The sequence below is a fragment of the Ambystoma mexicanum genome, chromosome 1p, assembly GCF_040938575.1.
Source record: "Ambystoma mexicanum isolate Mex_15411 chromosome 1p, UKY_AmexF1_1, whole genome shotgun sequence".
Classification (NCBI taxonomy): Eukaryota; Metazoa; Chordata; class Amphibia; order Caudata; family Ambystomatidae; genus Ambystoma; species Ambystoma mexicanum.
Genome location: NC_090921.1, coordinates 1,465,602,185 through 1,465,622,206, shown reverse-complemented (window position 1 = coordinate 1,465,622,206; position 20,022 = coordinate 1,465,602,185). Strand labels below are relative to the sequence as shown.

The 20,022-nt window shown below is 47.4% G+C and overlaps 1 protein-coding gene and 1 long non-coding RNA gene across 9 annotated transcripts in view; one reads left to right on the top strand and one right to left on the bottom strand.

The window, feature by feature from the left end:
- Positions 1-20,022, top strand: part of SEMA4A (semaphorin 4A) — a 733,849-nt gene that overhangs the window by 212,958 nt on the left and 500,869 nt on the right. The window lies entirely within an intron of this gene.
- On the bottom strand, positions 3,918-4,936 carry LOC138579874 (uncharacterized). Its single transcript, XR_011304152.1, has 3 exons — positions 4,848-4,936; positions 4,611-4,732; positions 3,918-4,211 (listed from the first exon to the last, which is right to left on the bottom strand). It is a non-coding gene; the product is annotated as an uncharacterized lncRNA (long non-coding RNA).

The following is a 20,022-nucleotide window of genomic DNA, read 5'->3' as shown; positions in this document are numbered from 1 at the left end:
ATAATTAATATGCCTGAGCATCTGCTAAATTGCATGCAAATCTGCTTCCATATAACGGTTGTGCATGTAACACATGTATTGATTATGTTTTATATTCAGTCCCCACACCCTCTATCTTCAAAGTGGTACCATCTCTTGTACCTTGGTCACTGCCTCTGCTTTTGCTTTACCGCCCCCATTCCATTCTTAGGGGCGTTCCCCACCTGGGAGATTTTTCCATGCATGGTGACTACTACGGAATGGCCGGCCGGCTTGTATGCATGTTTCCTAGATGTTTGGAGATAAGGTCGCCTGGGAAATGGCCGCCAGGAGGCGACATTTCCTCATAAATGCACACTCATCAAAATCAAGCACTTTCCCCCAATATTGTACGATAGGAGTTCATCATATAAAATGATACCCCTCCTAGAATATTTGGGGAAAGTATTTTAGGCGTCAGGGGAAAAAAAGTCGCCTACCTGGCGACTTTTTCCAGGTGACATTATCACGGGGAGCCGGTTTCCTGGAGGTCCTAATTTGATTTCCATCTGGTCTGTACGCATTTCCCTGTAGATGCGCATTGGTAGAATTACAGAAACATTTGCAATTGCAATTAGCACATGGGCAAAATTGCATATTCTTTCAATGCATATTTGCACCAGGGCAAAGGTCTAGGGCTAGGGCAAACCTTGCCTTGGTGCACAAGTGCAATATAAGAATATGTTCTTTCACTAGCGTCGTTTTTGACTTAGTAATAATTGCACTTGCACAGGTGAAAAGTTTCTGTAACACTGCCCTCTGGTTGTCGACATATTTCCTTGCAAATTGTGTTATTGGCTGCAGGGCGTGCGCCGCAGGAAATGTGCAGCGTGCTGGAAGTGGGGTATGGATTCCCCGTGTGATGATATGCTCTGGAACTGTGTGTGTGTAGAATGTAAAGGCGTCTGAATCATCGTGGAAGGGTATTAGGTCATGTTCGCAGAGGCCTGTCTTTTTGGTGAGAATAACATTCCTAAAAAACCTCAATGGCACTGCGTGTAAGAATATGAGGGACACTCCTCCTACTGCCAGGTTTGTGGCTCAGTGGATTAATGCGTCCACTAAAAAGGCTTCTGTTTGATTTCATAGCCACAGGTTCAAATCCCAGCATATCCACTAATCTCTTCATCCTCCAAGGGTAATCAAATAAGTAGCATTAAGTTGGGTAACAATAGATATCTGTTGTCTGTCAATCACTCCAAGATACCCCTCTGGGCTTTGGTCATTCTGCCAGAGGTCTCTTGGCACTGAATACCAGATGTGTATTGTTATCCATCTTCCTGACCTCAGAACGATGAAGGCCAGAGAAGAACTGCTGGTTATCCAACTCCATGGTACTCATCTTCCGGACCTCAGAACGATGAAGGGCAGAGAAGAACTGCTGGTTATCCAACTCCATGGTACTCATCTTCCTGACTTCAAAACGATGAAGGCCAGAGAAGAACTGCTGGTTATCCAACTCCATAGTACTCATCTTCCGGACCTCAAAACGATGAAGGCCAGAGAAGAACTGCTGGTTATCCAACTCCATGGTACTCATCTTCCGGACCTCAAAACGATGAAGGCCAGAGAAAAACTGCTGGTTATCCAACTCCATGGTACTCATCTTCCGGACTTCAAAACGATGAAGGCCAGAGAAAAACTGCTGGTTATCCAACTCCATGGTACTCATCTTCCTGACTTCAAACCGATGAAGGCCAAAGAAGAACTGCTGGTTATCCAACTCCAAGGTACTCATCTTCCAGACCTCAGAACGATGAAGGCCAGAGAAGAACTGCTGGGATTCGAACCTGGGACCTTGGGGTGAAACTTAGATCCTTGTCATTAATGTATTAGTCTACAGATTCAATCTCCAGAAGAGGAATTTCCACTTTCTTCATGTCAAGGATTGCAATTGAATGCTCATAAACATGGCAAACATAATGTAAGAAGTAGGGTTCCTTTACATGTGGCCTTGCCAGCCGAGCACATACATGGTCGGTGAATGTGCCTCATCGGCGGGTTGAGCTGATACGCTTTGAAGTAACAAAGCACATCTGGATCATTTTAGGGACATCTGTGATGATGTTCTACAATATCAGGTGTGGTGCACTAATTCGTCATATTGTGATTGTGATGTCGAACGCTAAAGCAAGGACACTGAGCAGATGCATGAGGGATAATTGAACATTTGGAGAACCGCTTGCCAACACTTGGCATCTTTGGTTGGTTAGCCTAAGAAATACCAGTGAACAGAAAATTTTTCCAGTCAGAAAGAGAAAAAAACATTGTCAACAACATTTTTTACCCATTATCAACAGGTGTTGAATATCAAATCTAAAGTTTAACCCTTGACATGGGTAGGTCCCTAAAATACTGCAGTAATTGAACGTCTGCCAATAACAGAACTAATCTGGTGGATTGAAGTCAGACGTATCATTGATCCAAATGTTAAAATCTCCCACGATGAACAGGTTGGTATATTTCAGCCGGAGGTCTGAGACTAAGGGCCTCATCACGAGTGCAGCGGTAAGGGGTTAACGGCACAGGTAAGGATGCCGGTGCCGTTAACCCCTTAGCGACGCATTACGAGGTTCCCTCAAGGGACCCGCTCAGAACGTCTGGTTAGGCCATACGTCCTTAGCGGGTCCCGCAAGGGGACCAGGGAGCTAATAACGGGCCTGTTATTAACAGGCCCATTATTAGCTCCCTTCCTATTCCCATTGAGCCCTATGGGGGCTCAAATGGGAATGGGGAAGGGTATTTTGAATGGGGACTTACTGGGTCCTCCAAGGTTGGAATGACCCGGTAAGTCCCCATTCAAAGAACCTGGACACGACTTTGGAGGCAGCCATGGTGCTAATAGCACCATGTCTGCCTCCAAACTCATAATGACCCCCTAAGTCTGCAAAGGCCTCTGCAAAGTTATGTTATGTTATATGCATTTATGGCCCGCACGTTCACCTAACAGGCATCTTGGTGCGAGAATACACAGCAAGAAAGGCTAGGCCGACCAATATTTTAGAACAGTAGTTTTACACTGACGGCAAAACTGTAGGTGATTCTCAGTATCTATGCCTCAGACAGGATGAAAGATCATTCCAGAGCTTGTTTCCAGCCACTGAAAAAAAGGCTCAGCCTCCCAACCTGGGAAGACGAAATCTAGGAACCACAAGCAGACTCCCAGTGCTGGAGCGAAGCTCTCTGACTGGAGTATAAGGCATACATATCTCCTGCAGAAAGACAGCACCCACCTACCTGACTCTAGGCCTGGTGGACCAGGCATAGGGATTTGAAGGCTAGTCTTTTTTTCACCAGAAGCCAGTGAAGAGATCTCAACACCGGACTGATATGAGAACCATAAGGGTTGGCAGTAGCCACCCTGGCCGCCAGATTCTGCAATAGCTGAAGGGGATTGGATCAGGCTGATGGGCTCGGGCCAAATACAAAGCATTACAGTAATATAAGCGGCTGGTGGCCAGTGAGGCAGCTACTGCGGAATGCGTAGGGAGAAAAGGCAAAATCTTGTGAAGGAACCTCAGCAAGAAATGTCCAGTCTTGCATCCTGCGCTCACCTGATGGGCCATCGAAAGAGAAGGAGAAACATAGACACCAATTCACTGGAGTAGGGCAAACACCCAGTGAGACAGGCCAAAAAGAAGAGGGCCAAGTACCCAAATCAGAGGACACACCTACCACCAGAACCTCAGTTTTGTGTCCGTTGAGTTTAAGCCAATTGTCACTCATCCAGCCTCTGATCTCAACAAGAAAGAAAGGATACTGGTATGTGTTGGGTTGGCTACTGTGAAGTCTAAATAAATTGGAAAGGTTCACCTGGTCTCAACCCATATAGTCTTGATAATTTATCAAAATTTACATGCACAGAAGGTGTGCTGGAAACTTCCTTCAGTGTTTTGAATCAATCCCCAAGGACTCAGGGATGAGAATGGGGTCTGCCAACGCTTTGGGGGGAAGCAAAAAATTAGATACATGTTTAACAGAAAAGACATGGTCCCATTAATGGATACATGTCACATAGGCAAAAAAAGAGAGAGATCCTGGTGTCCACAGGTGATGCTGTGAAGGACCTGTAATTCCCCTCTGATAGAAGAAAAGCGTTTCGGCGGAACAGGATTGGATAAAGACAAGAAGAAAGTGTTTTTCATATCCAAGGATTGTCCTCCGCCTTCATCAGGGCAGTGTTTGGCAAGACCCTGTAAACAAAAAGGGGGGGGAAAAAACTGGAGTGAATCTGAAAGACAAATTGCGATTGAAACTTGAGAATGGATCAACCATGGAGGCGGGACAGTACAGGATGCCTGTTACATGTAAAGCGTAAAGCACAAATGCAAAAACAGACAACGATAATAGTCGAGTCTGTAGATGTATCTCATGGCCACAAACTCATTAATCCTCACACGGAGTCGGGGAGAACTCGGAAGTAATTCCGATGCGTCTCCCCCCGGGGAGGGGGCAGAGAATATAAATTGTGGCCTTGGGTCCCCTTTGGAGGAGTGATGCATGGGTCCCTGTGTGTCACCCACCCGCCGGAGGGAGCCGGGGGTGCAACTGGACCGGGCAGGAATGGCTGAATAATGAAGAAAAATGCTTACTTGAAAAGGGCTGCTGTCTAAGTGAGCCAATGGACGTGGGGTACTAATGGCTGGTGTCGCAGAGTCCGACCGTCGAGGGTCCAAAAGGTGATTCGCGTACAACAAAGGCAGAAAAGAGGGACCTGTAATTGGTAGGAAACCATAGTTAGATGCCGTGGTGAGAGAACTCATCAGTAGGCAAGTGCACAATGACTCGGAGAATTATCCGGTAGGACCAGGAGCAAACGGAGAGATTACCTGGTTCGCATATGTGTCCTTGGTCCGAAGGTAGTAAAAGAGAGACCGGAAACCATCAAGTGGAAAAAGGCTGAAAAAACATCTCGGTCGACTTCCCAATGTCCCAATGAGTACCACCGGGACACGGACAGTCGGAAGTAGGCCCTAGGTGAAAAGAGAACAGAGGATCAGGCCCAATCAAACGGTGCCGGCCAAGATGAGTGGCGGGTGGGTGTGGGTGGGGGCTAGCCAATGTTGGTGTGCCGCTGTCTGCCTACTGGATGTGGATAGGAGGCACATGGGAGCTGAAGGTGTGGCTCGCATGGGGCCCAATAGAGTGGTGCCAACCCAAATGATGGGCAGATGAGTCAGAGATCCGGCTAACCAATGGTCGTATGAGGGGGGCGGGGAAAAGTATCCCCGCTTCGTCTTCGTTACAGTAAAGAGACGTGTGCGCCTGATGGGCGAGTGATTGCCGGAATTCTGCAGAGTACGTCTTATGAGGACGAAAAAGTCAGGATGGCAGTTGTTGCAGGTAAAAACCATGGAGAGCAACAAACAGTGCAGTGTTTGTGTCCTTAGTGGTGTGGATCTATCAGGAGATCGGATGTGTCCCGGTCTTGAGGCTCTGGTGAGGATGTGATTATCGAGTCATGAGGGTATCCAGATGTCAGGGATCATCGCGTCTGGTCTGACTGGAAGTGGGACACGTGGTGGGCATGATAGGAAGATGTGTGGGGGGGGTGGGACCTCGTGTAGACATCAGAAGGGGGGGGCCAGGGGGGGGGGGGTTATATAAGTAGTAGGGGGTTAGTACAGGGTGTGGATCCAGCGGGAATGAGCAGGGAGATCCCTATGGGCTCAAAGACGTTCAGAAGGGAGGGATTTGCTCATTTAGACCCTGTTCTTGTGAGTTGAGTCTGTAAATCCATCTTCTTTCTAACTCCAAAAGTCTGATTGGTATGTTTTGTCCCGTCTGGATTTTATCCAAGACCCACCACAGGATATCATCTGGGCTGTGGCAATAAGCCAAGTAGTGAGCGACCAGCGGAGACGTGAGGTTTTTGCATCGAATGCGGGAGCGATGTTCCGAAATGCGGGTACTGACTTTGCGCATGGTCTGGCCTACGTAACGAAGGCCGCAAGGGCATTCGATGCAATAGATTACCTGATTGCTCTTACAGTTGGATAAGGTATTTAATGTCCATTTCCGAGAGCCAATGTTAAATGTGAGAATCTTCTTAGTAAATTTACAGACTGAGCAAGAACCACAGGGATAGTGACCTGTGGTTTTGAGCAAATCCCAAAGACCTGTGCGTGGAGCGGGTCTGGAGAAAGAGGAATGGCCCCCAGTCACTCACACGACCAAGATGACACCTCCCCCTGGTCCTGATCTAAGAGGACCAAGACCTGAGTGTCGTCTGCGTAGGAGTAACATCTGAAGCCATGGGAACGAATGAGGGCAACCAGAGGATGAACATAGATGTTGAATAGCATCAGGGACAAGGCAGAGCCCTGAGGAACTCCACAGGACAGCAAAAGAGAGGATGAAAGAAAAAGAGGTAAGGACAATGATTGGCCCTTGTCAGTCAAAAAGGAGGTAAACCGTTCCAGTACAGGGCCCGTGATGGCGGCAGAGCCCAGGCGGGACAGGAGTACAGTGTGGTCTACAGTGTCGAAGGCCACTGACAGATCGGGCAATAGCAAGGAGCCCACTCCTCAACCAGCCTGGTTATATCATCCACCACTGACACCAAAATACTCTCAGTGCCTCTCCTGGGATGGACTCACATGCATCAAGCAAGGACTGTACCTCTAGAAAGGAAGAGTGGGGCTACAAAGACTCCAGAAGTTATATTAAAAAAGGAAGCAAGGAAATAGGTAGAAAATTAGCCAAAACAGAAGCATCCAGTGACTTTTTTTAAAAAGAGGAACCACAATGGCCTGTTTTAGCTCTCGCGGAATACATCCTGACTGACAGGACATATTGATCGCTTATGTAACCTAGGAGATCATGCCCGGCAGAATGTCCTTAGGGACAGTCAGTGGGACAGGATCAGAGGGTGCTGCAGATTTCAACTTACAAATGGCCATCCACACCTCTTCATCAGAGAACACTGGGAATGATGACCAAGTAGAAACTACCTGCTGATCCAGATCACCTGATGCCCGAGAAATGGTTGATTGACCCAGTTGGATGTGACGGCATATATCTGCGATCTTAGTGTGAAAAAGGTCTGCTAAGCCATCTCAGCGTAGCTGGGATGGAACTTTTACCGGCATACACCGAGCGGATCGCCCTATGATAATTCCTAGAGACCATTCCAAAAATGGTTTTAGCACTGGGACTATAGGCTGAACGCCGCTTGCGTTCAGCTTGCTTCAACTCTAGGTGAGCCTTCATAAGCTCTGCAGAGAACCATGGCTGAGAGGGGGTGGGGGGCGGAGACGCACCAAAGTATGTTCAAATGATGCCACTTGGTGTGCCGCTGCAAGAAGCGCCTGAGATATATTGGAAAGGTCCAAAGATGGGCAGATAAGGCAATTTGCCTTAACCGGTGACACCATGTGTTCCACATCCAACCCTCGCCAGTTTCTCCTCAGGGCTAATGCTGTACGAGGTACAGTAGCGAGAGGAGGGCAAGACACCAAAAAAAAGGGACCAAACAGTGATCAGAAGTACAGTAGCGAGAGGAGGGCAAGACACCAAAAAAAAGGGACCAAACAGTGATCAGGAGTACAGTAGCGAGAGGAGGGCAAGACACCAAAAAAAGGGACCAAACAGTGATCAGAAGTACAGTAGCAAGAGGAGGGCAAGACACCAAAAAAAAGGGACCAAACAGTGATCAGAAGTACAGTAGCGAGAGGAGGGCAAGACACCAAAAAAAAGGGACCAAACAGTGATCAGATCACAGAACCGGTTTTACAGATAAATCTGAAAGAGCGGGATCAGTAGAGAAAGTAAGGTCCAAAAGACCTCCTTGCTGATGCGCGGGCTCCCGAACCATTGAATGAGGCCCAGGACAGCAAGTGCTTCAAAGAAATGATGAAATACCGGAGCAAGAGGAGAATTAAATCTCATATTAAAATCACCTAATAATACCAAATTACAATACTTCGCCTGATAGGATGCCAGAAATCTGGAAAAAGATCCTGGGGGACGATGAACAAACAAAAAGTGAACAGAATAGGAGCCGGATATAGCGAAGCGGACCAAAAGAGCCTCCATGGCAAAGCATGGGTTAGCGGGAGGAGAGAGACATTCAAAGAACCTTAAATCCATCCACCGGATGAAGAGCCCCTGTAACTGTATGGATGATTTTATAGTCGTCCGGAAGCAGATAATACACATGGGGGGGGGGGGGGGCGGCAGGCAACAGCAATGTGTAAAGTAGATACGGAACAGAGACAGATTCGAACAGGAAGACGTTCCATTTCAATTTTATGTGCAATACTGACGGGCGAGCCTTGATAGTTTTGCTTAAAATAAGGGCAACGCCCCCTCCAGGGTGAACTGACGTGTGGTCTACATGCAAAATAGCCTAATCAGATGGGACAGTCTGTATAAGGTCAGGAGTCGATGTTTCAGTGATCTAGGTTCGTGTAATGCAGATCACATCTGACTCATGGGTGGATAACAGCTCACACACATCAAATGTGTGCTTCACTAGTGCCCGCCGTTACAAAGCAGACCAAATAAAGGCAAGTCCGAAGGTTCCGGGGGATAGCAGCGAGAAAATAAATTGCTGTGGCCCCACGAAGGAGGCCATACTGTTTCTGTGGCTGCAGGGAGCCGCAGCTAAACTCACATCCATGTAGATCCATCTTTCCTAAAGCCTAGAGCCCAGCCGGGGGCCCGGACGGGCACAGACGGGCTTGACTTTGGCGAGACTTCGGCATTCGACGGTCACACGTGTTTGCTGCGCGGTCTCCTTGCCTTCCTGATATCGCGCTAGTCCAATCAGGGCTCGCTGGGAATTAGAAGTGAAAAGCAGACTTATGAGACAGCCGTATGTGAAATCAATCACTGTATAATTAGAAAGGGGACCAGTGATTGGAAAATGAATTGTATTTGTTTTTTTATACTTAACAGCATTTTGAACTTCTTGCTTAATGGGTTGCAGGTGCTCCACCTGGATCTATATAACACTTATGTGGCTTGCATAGAGGAATATGTGTATACACACATCCTCAACGTGGGCCGGAGATTGTATCAGAATCCTGCGTAAATGCGTGGCAAGGAGATTACCAACGGAGAGGTTGGTTGGCCTCTGCACAGTAGAATAAAGGAAGGCAGCCACACAGCAAGGTGGCTGAACCCTTAAATCAGAACTTAAGAAAAGCCATTAACCGTTGTAGGTCAGAGTCAAATGGGGGCCCCCAAAGGTGTAGGGACCATTTCAATTGAAACCTTGAAAGGCTGCAAAGCTGGGCCGTTCATATCCTAAGGTTCACAAAGGTGACTCAAAGCGCCCCATGAGTAGGGGGCTGCAGGGACATCAGAAAGACGCGTAGCATTACATGCATAATCATTCTAGTTACTGGGTGAGGGACCCACCTGTGTGGCTTAGTTAAAGTGGAGACATGCCCTTAGTTTGAAAGCTAATTTCACTAGCACATTAGTACGAAGGCCAGAGCTCCCAAAATATGACAGGGGTTTTCAAATCAGTCTTACTGCCAGTGGTAGAAGTGTACCGGAAAAAGTTGCGGAACTGTGGTCTCGGCAGGGGAGAGGGTAGTTGGAGGCACAGTGCAACATGTGGCAAGGTGTTGCGGCCGGGGCATTGCAATAATCTAAGTGTCTAGTAACTAAGGCTCCGATTGCAACTTTGCACTTGCACAGGGATATGAATGGGCAAATCCTCTCTACAGAATGGTGAATGTGGTCGTAAAACGTAGAGGAATCGAAAACAGAAAGAAATAACAGTAGTGGAACACCGACAGTTCCCCCTCACTCCGATCACTGCTTACTGCACTTTGTAGTCGCCAGGCGAGCACTCCGTCCTGGCAGAGTGCTTGAGAAATGTTTCTCTGAGTGTGCAGGTGTGCTGATCTTAATCTGATAGGCACCTGGGCAGAGTACGTGGAATGCTGGGCGTCACAGGGTGAACAAACCGAAGCGGGCATTGGCAAAGCAGATTAGGTTTTTTTGTCGGCATGGCATAGCCATTTGCAGGCCAGTGCCATTTGCAGGCCAGTGCCATCATGGCATTGCTAGTCTGTGTAATGGAAACAGCTGGCAGGTGATGTGAGTACCTCGGCATGTGATGGCAGCAGCTGGCAAAGGCCTATCGATTACCTATGCACGAGCTGCGTTCTTTTTATTATGCCCAATGCTCTTTTGCAGCTGCAATGGAGATACGAACTCTCAGAAGCCTGCTTAGAATGAACAGTGCAAGCCCGAAGCAGCGCAAAGCCGCATGTTACTGCGCATTGGATCTAGCTTAACGATATCTCAATAGGGCGAGTTTTGGGTGCTGAGCGTGAGAAGTGGGTGCGAATGGCCATAGAGATTAGCATTGTCACGAGCAGTGAATGGGTGGGTACAAGACCAAACACCCACAAGCTGCCTGCCTCTCCACACGCACATCACCTCCCTCCCACCTGTCCTCCAATGCCAATAAACCGTTTCGGGTTGTAGGTGGTGCTAAAGCGCCACTCAGTAGCGAAAACTAAACATGCTGCAAGTCTATAATGCACAGCAAACATAACTATTCACGGGCCATGCGTCTGCAACCCTCTTCCTGCGCCCAGCCTTGTCTCACATGGCCTTGTGTATCTCGCTGATGTGCAAGGGAAAGGGGGCCCACGTAAAGCGACTAACTGAGGTGGCATGCCATTGGCTGCGAGGAGGACAGGGAACAGCTGATGCACTGTCTTCCGCATCCCAAGGCCCCTCTACAGCACTGCAGGAAGGTGTGGGGGCCGATTCTCGGCCCCACCTAAAATGGGAGTCTGTGCAGTGCTAAGGGCCTCCATGTGTACTATTGCAGACAGCTGCTCCAGGAGCTTAGAAAGGCAGTGGTGGGCAGCCAAAGCAGGGAATGGTTACGCCAAACCTTCTGCGGCTCGCTAGGAACATGTGTGTCCTTTGACGGTTCCTCAGAGTGTGCTGTGTGCCACCATTTTCGCCAGGCTAGTAAACTCTACAAACAAGTGGAACCTGCTGCGCCGGCGCTGGAGTGGTAGCCATATGGCTCAGTAGCTTGAGATGGCCGCTGCAAAGAATGGCCTGTAATCTGCAGGTCAGAGGTTTGACCCCCAGCATAACCAGCTGGGTGTTTCTTTCTTAGGAGGTTGAGAACCTCTGTGCCATTATAGCAGCTTTTATGTAGGCTGGGCCTCATCATTCTGTGTTTGATCTGCTCTTTATATGTACTCAATAAACAAGAGATGCGCAGTGACTGAAATAAAGATGCAGGACGGATAATGATGGATGGGGGTATGATCAGAAATGACATTTTTAGAGGGAACACACACAAAATGGTGTCCATTTCATTAAGGGTTACACTTACAGCTTGCTGTTCAAAATGTTCTTCTAGCTGCAAAGGATTATGGGTCTATTGTGGCTAATGTGTCCACACACAAGAAAAACCAGAGGAAGGGTAGTGGTCTGATGTCGTCAGAGCATCACAGGTCAGAGTTACATGATTGGTAGCTGGGTCTGGGTGAATGAATGTACCTAGTGCAGCTATCTAAACCCTACCCGACGGTCACGTCTTGAATCGAGGTTTAAAAGCATAATGAGCCACGGGCTATGCAGCTCCAGCGGTGCAGCGGGCCCCACCACACCAGATCTGCGGGGGGTGGGGAGGGCATGGGCCAGTCTTCACCCATTAGGGTGAAGGCTGGTCTGGGGCTTGCGAGAAGGAGGCACTCAGTAGGGGTCAGAGCTGAACTTGGCATGTGGCACATGTCATGCCACGTTCAGATCCTACACCTTCTCCATCCTCCCCGCAGCATCATATACAGGAACCAGGAAGCTCTCCCAGTTTGTGTGTGTGTGTGTAAGGCCCTGGGAGGCTGGGGATCACTCAAGCATTTTCAACACATCCTTAATTGACTTGGTATGTTTTACTGGTATTTTCGGGCAAAACCAAGTGTATTATTATATGGCTAGAGTGGCATTTTGTTGCAGCCAGTCTAGCCGTTGCTTACTGTGGTATGACATGTATTACTGAGCATCTTTGGTAAAGCAAGCATGATAAATCGTATTACATTGCTAGACCAACATTTTGGTCTAGCAGCTTGGCTATTTCTTACTGCAACACTACCCTTTATAAACTGAGCATCTATGAGGAAGCAAGTGTGATAAGTGTTCTTATGAGTCTAGACTGGCCTACATTGGAACCAGTTTGGACATGTTGTCATACTGTGGCATGTCACTTTTAATGGCCAAACCAACAGGAGAATGTTCTTACATAGGAGTACTGGCATATATTGGCAGATCCAGCTTTATGCATAATGCCAGTAAACACATGTCAAAGCGAACATGAGTATGTTCTTATATGGGAATACGGGCATATGTTGGTGGAGTCATCATGGAAATGGGGTACGGCCAGCATGAACATATTTTTTACACTGGCATGTATTGCAGGGAAAGGCATGAAAATGCATTGGGAAATGCACCTGTGCGTTTTTGGTGACTTGCATCTATTGTATTTTTTCATGAGTTACCCTAAAAAACAGATTGCAACCTGTGTGGCCTTGTACGACATTTTTCCCTTAAAGTGTGCTGTATTATGTATCATTTTAACCCATTATTCTAAACATTTTCTCAGGGGAGGGGGAAGAATCCTCCCACCCCTCAAACCCCTTTTCGTTGGTTCGAGCTCCCTCGCTACGCTCGCTCGGGATCGCGCACTTGTAAATGTTTACAGAAATAAAACAACTTGCCAGCCGCCACTGGTGACTGGTATATTTGCGGACGAGGTACCACCCGTTCTCTCTATGCTAGGTGAAACATGTATGCTTTGATTAAAAAACATATTTACATGTTTCACCTGGAGTAGTGCGTGTAAATACAGCCGCATAATCATCATGGACATTGCACAGGCGTGGTGTTGCGGGTTAAGGAGCTTGGGGGTGCCCCTTGGGCATGGCTCACGGGGGGCCCCACATTTAGTGTTATGCCACTGTAATGAGCTGGTTGACATTAGCACAATGGATCTCCATCCTGTAGAAGAACATAACATAACATCTATGCAGATATGACTCTTATTGTCATTGTTAGGGTAGTGTCCAGCATGCACAGTGGCTACTATGCTGTGAGTGCGCTTTTCTGGACGGGGTCAGACAACTGCAGGCAAACATTGGGCCCCATGAAGTCATGTCTCCATTGTTAAACTCCCTCCACCGCTTCCGTCCCTTGCCTCATCGTGTTGACCCGCACTTCCTGTTTCATTCTAGCTCTTTGCCCGAAGAGTTTCACTTCCTCCAGAACTTGAGGAACTCGACAATAGCGTTGAAGTTCTGAATTGCACAGCAGGAGAGCAGTGGTTTTGCAAAATGGGCCGGCCTGTGGAACACAACGAATTTCAAAACAACCTGCGACTCGGCAATAGCCAACCAATAACGCTTCCACGCCCTGCCACACTACTCACCCGCCAGCTTATGCTTCGCATGTGGAGGCTGAGGCGAGCCACCAGCATCCGCGCTTCTGCAGGGACATAGATTGCATCGATGAGTGACAAGATCTCCCACTCCAGGGGTGCGCAGCTCACCCACTCCTCTCTTTTTTTTTTTAGCATTCTAGTGTTTCTAATTGTATAATTATATAATTGAAACAGTAGTTTGGACACAGATGTAGATTGTGTTTGCCAGATCTTATATTGTAATTGGTTATTTATAACATGCTTAATACCCAGAGGTTTCTAAGCGCAGACCCAGGGATCGAACCTGTGTTGCTCTGCCTCTTCTTGCTTCCAAGGTGAGCACGTTGCCCCTGAGCTATCCTCCCGAGACACTACAACGCTTTGGGATATGCTTTAGAAATCGGGCAATCAGGAAGTTGGAACCCACTTGACTGAAGGCCTTGTACACTAGGCATATGACTCTGGAGGTGACTCGCTGAGGGAGCGGTAGCGAGAATAGGAGAGATGTGAAAAAAGCGCAGCGGCCACCATCAGCAATGGGACCGCCCCATCATGACAAAGCGGAATGTGTGTGATGACGTAGGCCGGCATTCCTTAATAAAGAATCCTAGGGAGACCAAAGTCCAAGCATAGAGTAAGCAAGGCATTGATCACCAGCTGCAGAAAGTGACCCGGGAGAGAAGACAAGGGCGGAAATACAGGCAAGAGCAGTGTAAGAGCAATTACTGCTATGCATCCCAGTCCTTTGCTTTACTGCAAGAATTAATTGAAAGTATATATTTTGTGCACTAGGGCAATTGTTGCTGTAGTGCTAATTTCACTAGCAACGATGCCACGTTCCTCTGATATGGTCCACCATGATCGTCTTCACATACGCTAACTTTGGCAGGTCGTGGCATCAGGCAGGTCCCGGCTTCACTGGACTAATGGGCCACTATAGAGATCTCTCTATGCCCGTCTGGTCGCAGGTCCGAATCCTGGCAGGTCCACTCAGCTTTTCATCCACCTGAGGTCAAACAAAGGAGTCAAGTTGAGTCGGATAACAATAAGCACTTGTTGGCCGTCTAGGACACTAACATATCCCCGGGGCGAACATGCACTCTAATATGGTACTGACATAACGTACCCGGGTCAGACCCATTTAGCATGAAACCTATACGTCTAACTAACGCAACTGAAACCAGAACCGGGCCATCATCCATTCCGCCATCTGGCCCCAGATGTGTGCTCCACCAGTCATCACCATAAAATAATCATCACCTCCTAGGCAGGGTGCACCTTAACAATCCAGTGCCCTCGTGATGCAGGTATATACAGGTGATAAATAAGTATATGTCCATGTGTCGATTTTTCTATATCCCGAAGCTAGCTTTCAACCACTGGAGCACTTATACAACCAGTGAATAGAGTGATGGGGTGCAACCAGTGAATAGAATGATAGGGCGCAACCGGTGAATAAAGTGATAGGGTGCAACCAGTGAATAGAGTGGTAGGCTGCAACCTGTGAATAGAGTCATAGGGTGCAACCAGTGAATAGAGTGATAGGGTGCAACCGGTGAATAAAGTGATAGGGTGCAACCAGTGAATAGAGTGATAGGGTGCAACCGGTGAATAAAGTGATAGGGTGCAACCAGTGAATAGAGTGATAGGGCGCAACCAGTGAATAGAGTGAGGGAGTGCAACTAGTGAATAGAGTGATAGGGTGCAACCGCTGAATAAAGTGATAGGTTGCAACCAGTGAATAGAGTGATAGGGTGCAACCAGTGAATAGAGTGATAGATTGCAACCAGTGAATAGAGTGAGGGGGTGCAACTAGTGAATAGAGTGATAGGGTGCAACCGGTGAATAAAGTGATAGGGTGCAACCAGTGAATAGAGTGATAGGGTGCAACCGGTGAATAAAGTGATAGGGTGCAACTAGTGAATAGAGTGATAGGGCGCAACCAGTGAATAGAGTGAGGGAGTGCAACTAGTGAATAGAGTGATAGGGTGCAACCGCTGAATAAAGTGATAGGGTGCAACCAGTGAATAGAGTGATAGGGTGCAACCAGTGAATAGAGTGATAGGTTGCAACCAGTGAATAGAGTGAGGGGGTGCAACTAGTGAATAGAGTGATAGGGTGCAACCGGTGAATAAAGTGATAGGGTGCAACCCGTGAATAGAGTGATAGGGTGCAACCTGTGAATAGAGTGATAGGGTGCAACCAATGAATAGAGTGATAGGGTGCAACCAGTGAATAGAGTGAGGGGGTGCAACTATTGAATAGAGTGATAGGGTGCAACCGGTGAATAAAGTGATAGGGTGCAACCAGTGAATAGAGTGATAGGGCGCAACCAGTGAATAGAGTGAGGGAGTGCAACTAGTGAATAGAGTGATAGGGTGCAACCGCTGAATAAAGTGATAGGTTGCAACCAGTGAATAGAGTGATAGGGTGCAACCAGTGAATAGAGTGATAGATTGCAACCAGTGAATAGAGTGAGGGGGTGCAACTAGTGAATAGAGTGATAGGGTGCAACCAGTGAATAGAGTGATAGGGTGCAACCGGTGAATAAAGTGATAGGGTGCAACTAGTGAATAGAGTGATAGGGCGCAACCAGTGAATAGAGTGAGGGAGTGCAACTAGTGAATAGAGTGATAGGGTGCAACCGCTGAATAAAGTGGTAGGGTGCAACCAGTGAATAGAGTGATAGGGTGCAACCAGTGAATAGAGTGATAGGTTGCAACCAGTGAATAGAGTGAGGGGGTGCAACTAGTAAATAGAGTGATAGGGTGCAACCGGTGAATAAAGTGATAGGGTGCAACCTGTGAATAGAGTGATAGGGTGCAACCAGTGAATAGAGTGATAGGGTGCAACCAGTGAATAGAGTGAGGGGGTGCAACTATTGAATAGAGTGATAGGGTGCAACCGGTGAATAAAGTGATAGGATGCAACCAGTGAATAGAGTGATAGGGTGCAACCTGTGAATAGAGTGATGGAATGCCCTTATACGAATAGAAATAAAAGGATAGAGTATTAAGGGTGCACTTCGAAGGACATGGAGAGAGGAGCAACAGTTTAGAGCGAGAAGGTGGTGCAGTTTTGCCATTAGAACATGTATACACTTCCTGCTTTGGAGGGCAAGTAACTTCTGCCACCCCCACCCCCTAAATCCCATCAAATCATTTATTTTAGCCTTGGTACTCTGAGCCCCAGGAGGCAGTCAGAAGTGTTCCATGGTTTGATACTTCCTGCTTTGGAGGGCAAGTAACTTCTGCCACCCCGCCCCCTAAATCCCATCAAATCATTTATTTTAGCCTTGGTACTCTGAGCCCCAGGACGCAGTCACAAGTGCTCCATGGTTTGATACTTCCTGCTTTGCAGGGCAAGTAACTTCTGCCACCCCACCCCCTAAATCCCATCAAATCATTTATTTTAGCCTTGGTACTCTGAGCCCCAGGACGCAGTCACAAGTGCTCCATGGTTTGATACTTCCTGCTTTGCAGGGCAAGTAACTTCTGCCACCCCACCCCCTAAATCCCATCAAATCATTTATTTTAGCCTTGTTACTCTGAGCCCCAGGAGGCAGTCACAAGTGCTCCATGGTTTGAGCTTGTTTGACATCAGACAGACGCCCAGTGCACAAAACCAAACAGTACAACACACTGCAGTTAACTTTTGGCGCCAACATCAAGGGTCACATTACAGGTTTGGCAGTAGTACCTCTGGTAGTTCCACCAGACTGAACTATTGTTACCGCAAGTGGTAATAGTAATTCACTGCATTATTTAGAGTTGAGTTAAAGTTCCTCTTTGTCCCCATTTTGGAGTCCCATTGGGTCCCATTGGGGACCTGCAACAATACCGAATGCAGTAATATCACATGGCTCGCCACCTTCATGGTGCGTAGACGTTATACCACCACTTAAAACCTGAAGGTCTTTAACACAGCAGGGTCTCAAGAGTGGTAAACAGGCAGTATTCTTATTTTATCGTTACCGAGCAACTCTTGCCACCATTTCATGCCATCTGTGTAGACAAAGAATGAGAAGCACATTCATTTGATAAAGTCCGATAGGGCGCTGTTGCACTTCATGAATAATAAACGACAACGACAACCGCCGCTGAATCCTGGTCTCCAAAGAGATTAAAATACTTACCAGCGTACCTAGAATTTTTACTATGCAATTTTCACCACGCTAATTTTGCCACAGCATGCAAAGAGGGGGGTTGGGCAAGGCCATATGGGGCGGATGAATGGGTGTGGAGGGAAGGGGTTGGGGCGAACGTGGGCATGGATTCTTTGCATCTCATGATCTGGTCCTGCTGCAAAAGAGGCGGGCTGGGAAGGAGGGCAATGTGGCAAACGCCACAGAGGCTGGCTGGGCTGTTGCTCGCTAAACCAGAGCTGCAAAATGTAAAACAATGTAACAAAAAGAATTTTAAAAGACAGAGCTCATACACCATTGGTCTGTTACAATCCACAACAGCTTATCAGGACTCCTACTTGAAAAGGAAGTTAACGGTCTATGGGCCTCATTCCGAGTATGGCGGTAAGGGATAGCGGCCACCGGTAACGAGACCGGTGGCGGTGATCCCTTACCGCCATACTCCGAGTTCCCTTTGCGCCCTCGCCCTTAACGCCTGCTTTGAGCAGGTGTTAAAGTCGAGGGCGCAAAGGGGCCTCCAAGCCAATAACGGTGACCGTAATGAACGGTCACCGTTATTTGCATCTTCCCCATTCCCATTGAGCCCTATGGGGGCTCATTTGGGAATGGGGAAGAGACTTGGTGAATGGGGAATTACCGCCCCGCCAACCTTGGAATCGGGCGGTAATTCCGCCATCCACCAAGGCGCTGCCGGTCCGGGTACGGCATCAACCAAGGCGTTAATAGCGCCATTGGTTAGCGCCGTACTCGGAATGAGGCCCTATATCTTCTTAGAGTTTCTCATCAGTTTCAGTTTGTAACAGTGATTCCCCCATGTTCTGGTGATTTTTTATTGTCATCATTGAGTGAGTTCATTGCAAAAGAGTTTAGAACCATGCATGTTACTATATGGTGCTTATAGAAATGGCTGTTTGAGTGTTTGTGGTACTTGCCTTTGGGCACTGTTGTAAAACGCTCACAGAAAGATGTCTCCTTCAGGTATTTATTAGTGGTAGACTACAAACTAAGGCGACAATCCAGAGTTAGGTGTATTTTTGTTAATAAAATTCCGCTGGAGAAAGGTACGACCTACACAAGTGGTTTTTCCATAAAATCTGCCCAATTCAATGTTTACCACCACCAGAGGTGGTTTTTCTGGACTAACTCCAGAGCTATTTTAGAAATACCACCTCTATCGGTGGTACCCTAAAAAGGTGTTTTAAAAAAAAATGTTTCTGCCATTTTCATCTTCAACGTGAAGGTACAATGGATGTATGTACAATAATGGCTCATACCACTACTGCACCTTTTCTATGCACACAAGGGTCAATTGTGACCCGTTTATGCATTATATGGTTACAGTGGTGAGAGGGGGCGAGTCAGATATGCCCACCCTTTCACCCCCTTAATATGGCCCTTTCTAAAAGCTTTTTTCACTCTATTGAAGGCAATCACCTGCACTTACCTTTTGTACAGTTCAAAACATTTAAAAAAATGTGTGGCCAATTTGAATGTTGTATGCCCACCTCTAAGGTGGAGGGAAAAATAGGTGTTTTTTCTGCAGAAGGTCTGCCTAAAATTCTGCCGCCGGTATTCTCATAGAATTCTGCCGAAGGTATGTGATCAAACCCTGATTGGATGCACGGTAACATTTTACTGTTGCTGCCCAATTCTGAGGGAGCCCCTAAGTCTGTGATCGTTTTTCATTGCCTTGACTACAACACTTTTATCTTATGTGACCGACAAAAGACACACATACAAATCAACAGCAGATTCAGGTATATAGAAACAATGTTCCAGATACACCCTTCCAGCTATTCTTTAAATAAACTCAAACAATTTACCTAAGTCACAGAAACTGAAACGCAACATACACACCTACACACTCTCACACACAGTCTCACCCACTCACACACTCCATCTTCCTTGAAAAACATTCCCCTTGCTGTCCCCTCTGCTTCCTTAAATTGAAATATGCATCGATTTCCCAAGAAAGTGCAACTTGGGAGCACAATAAAATCCATTGTTCACTCTGCCTTGACCAAGTGCAGAAGTTATAGCCACAATTACCAGCAAGACCCCGACCGCAGCTTCTGTCGTGTCTGTAAGAGGCTGAAGGGCAAATCAAGCTAGTCTACTGTCTACATGTGAACCAAAGAAACACATGGTAGTGAGGGGCCAAGGAATGGGCTTTGTGTAATGGGGAGTTGAAGGGGGGGGGGAGTGGCACAGTATTGATCACTGAGCAATGTGGGCAAGGGAAGGGGGAGCGCGCAAGGGAAGTTGATTGAGGTAATGGTTAAAGGATGGTACAAAAGGGGAACAGCGGTCTGAAAGTTAGTTGTAACGAGGGGAATCAAGAATGTGGTGCAAGGGAAGGACACCTTACGGTGATGGGTAAGGAAAATATGGGAAATGATACAGAGGTACATATCTGAAAGGGTAGGTAAGGTCATCAGGTTGATTGACTGTTGCTGAG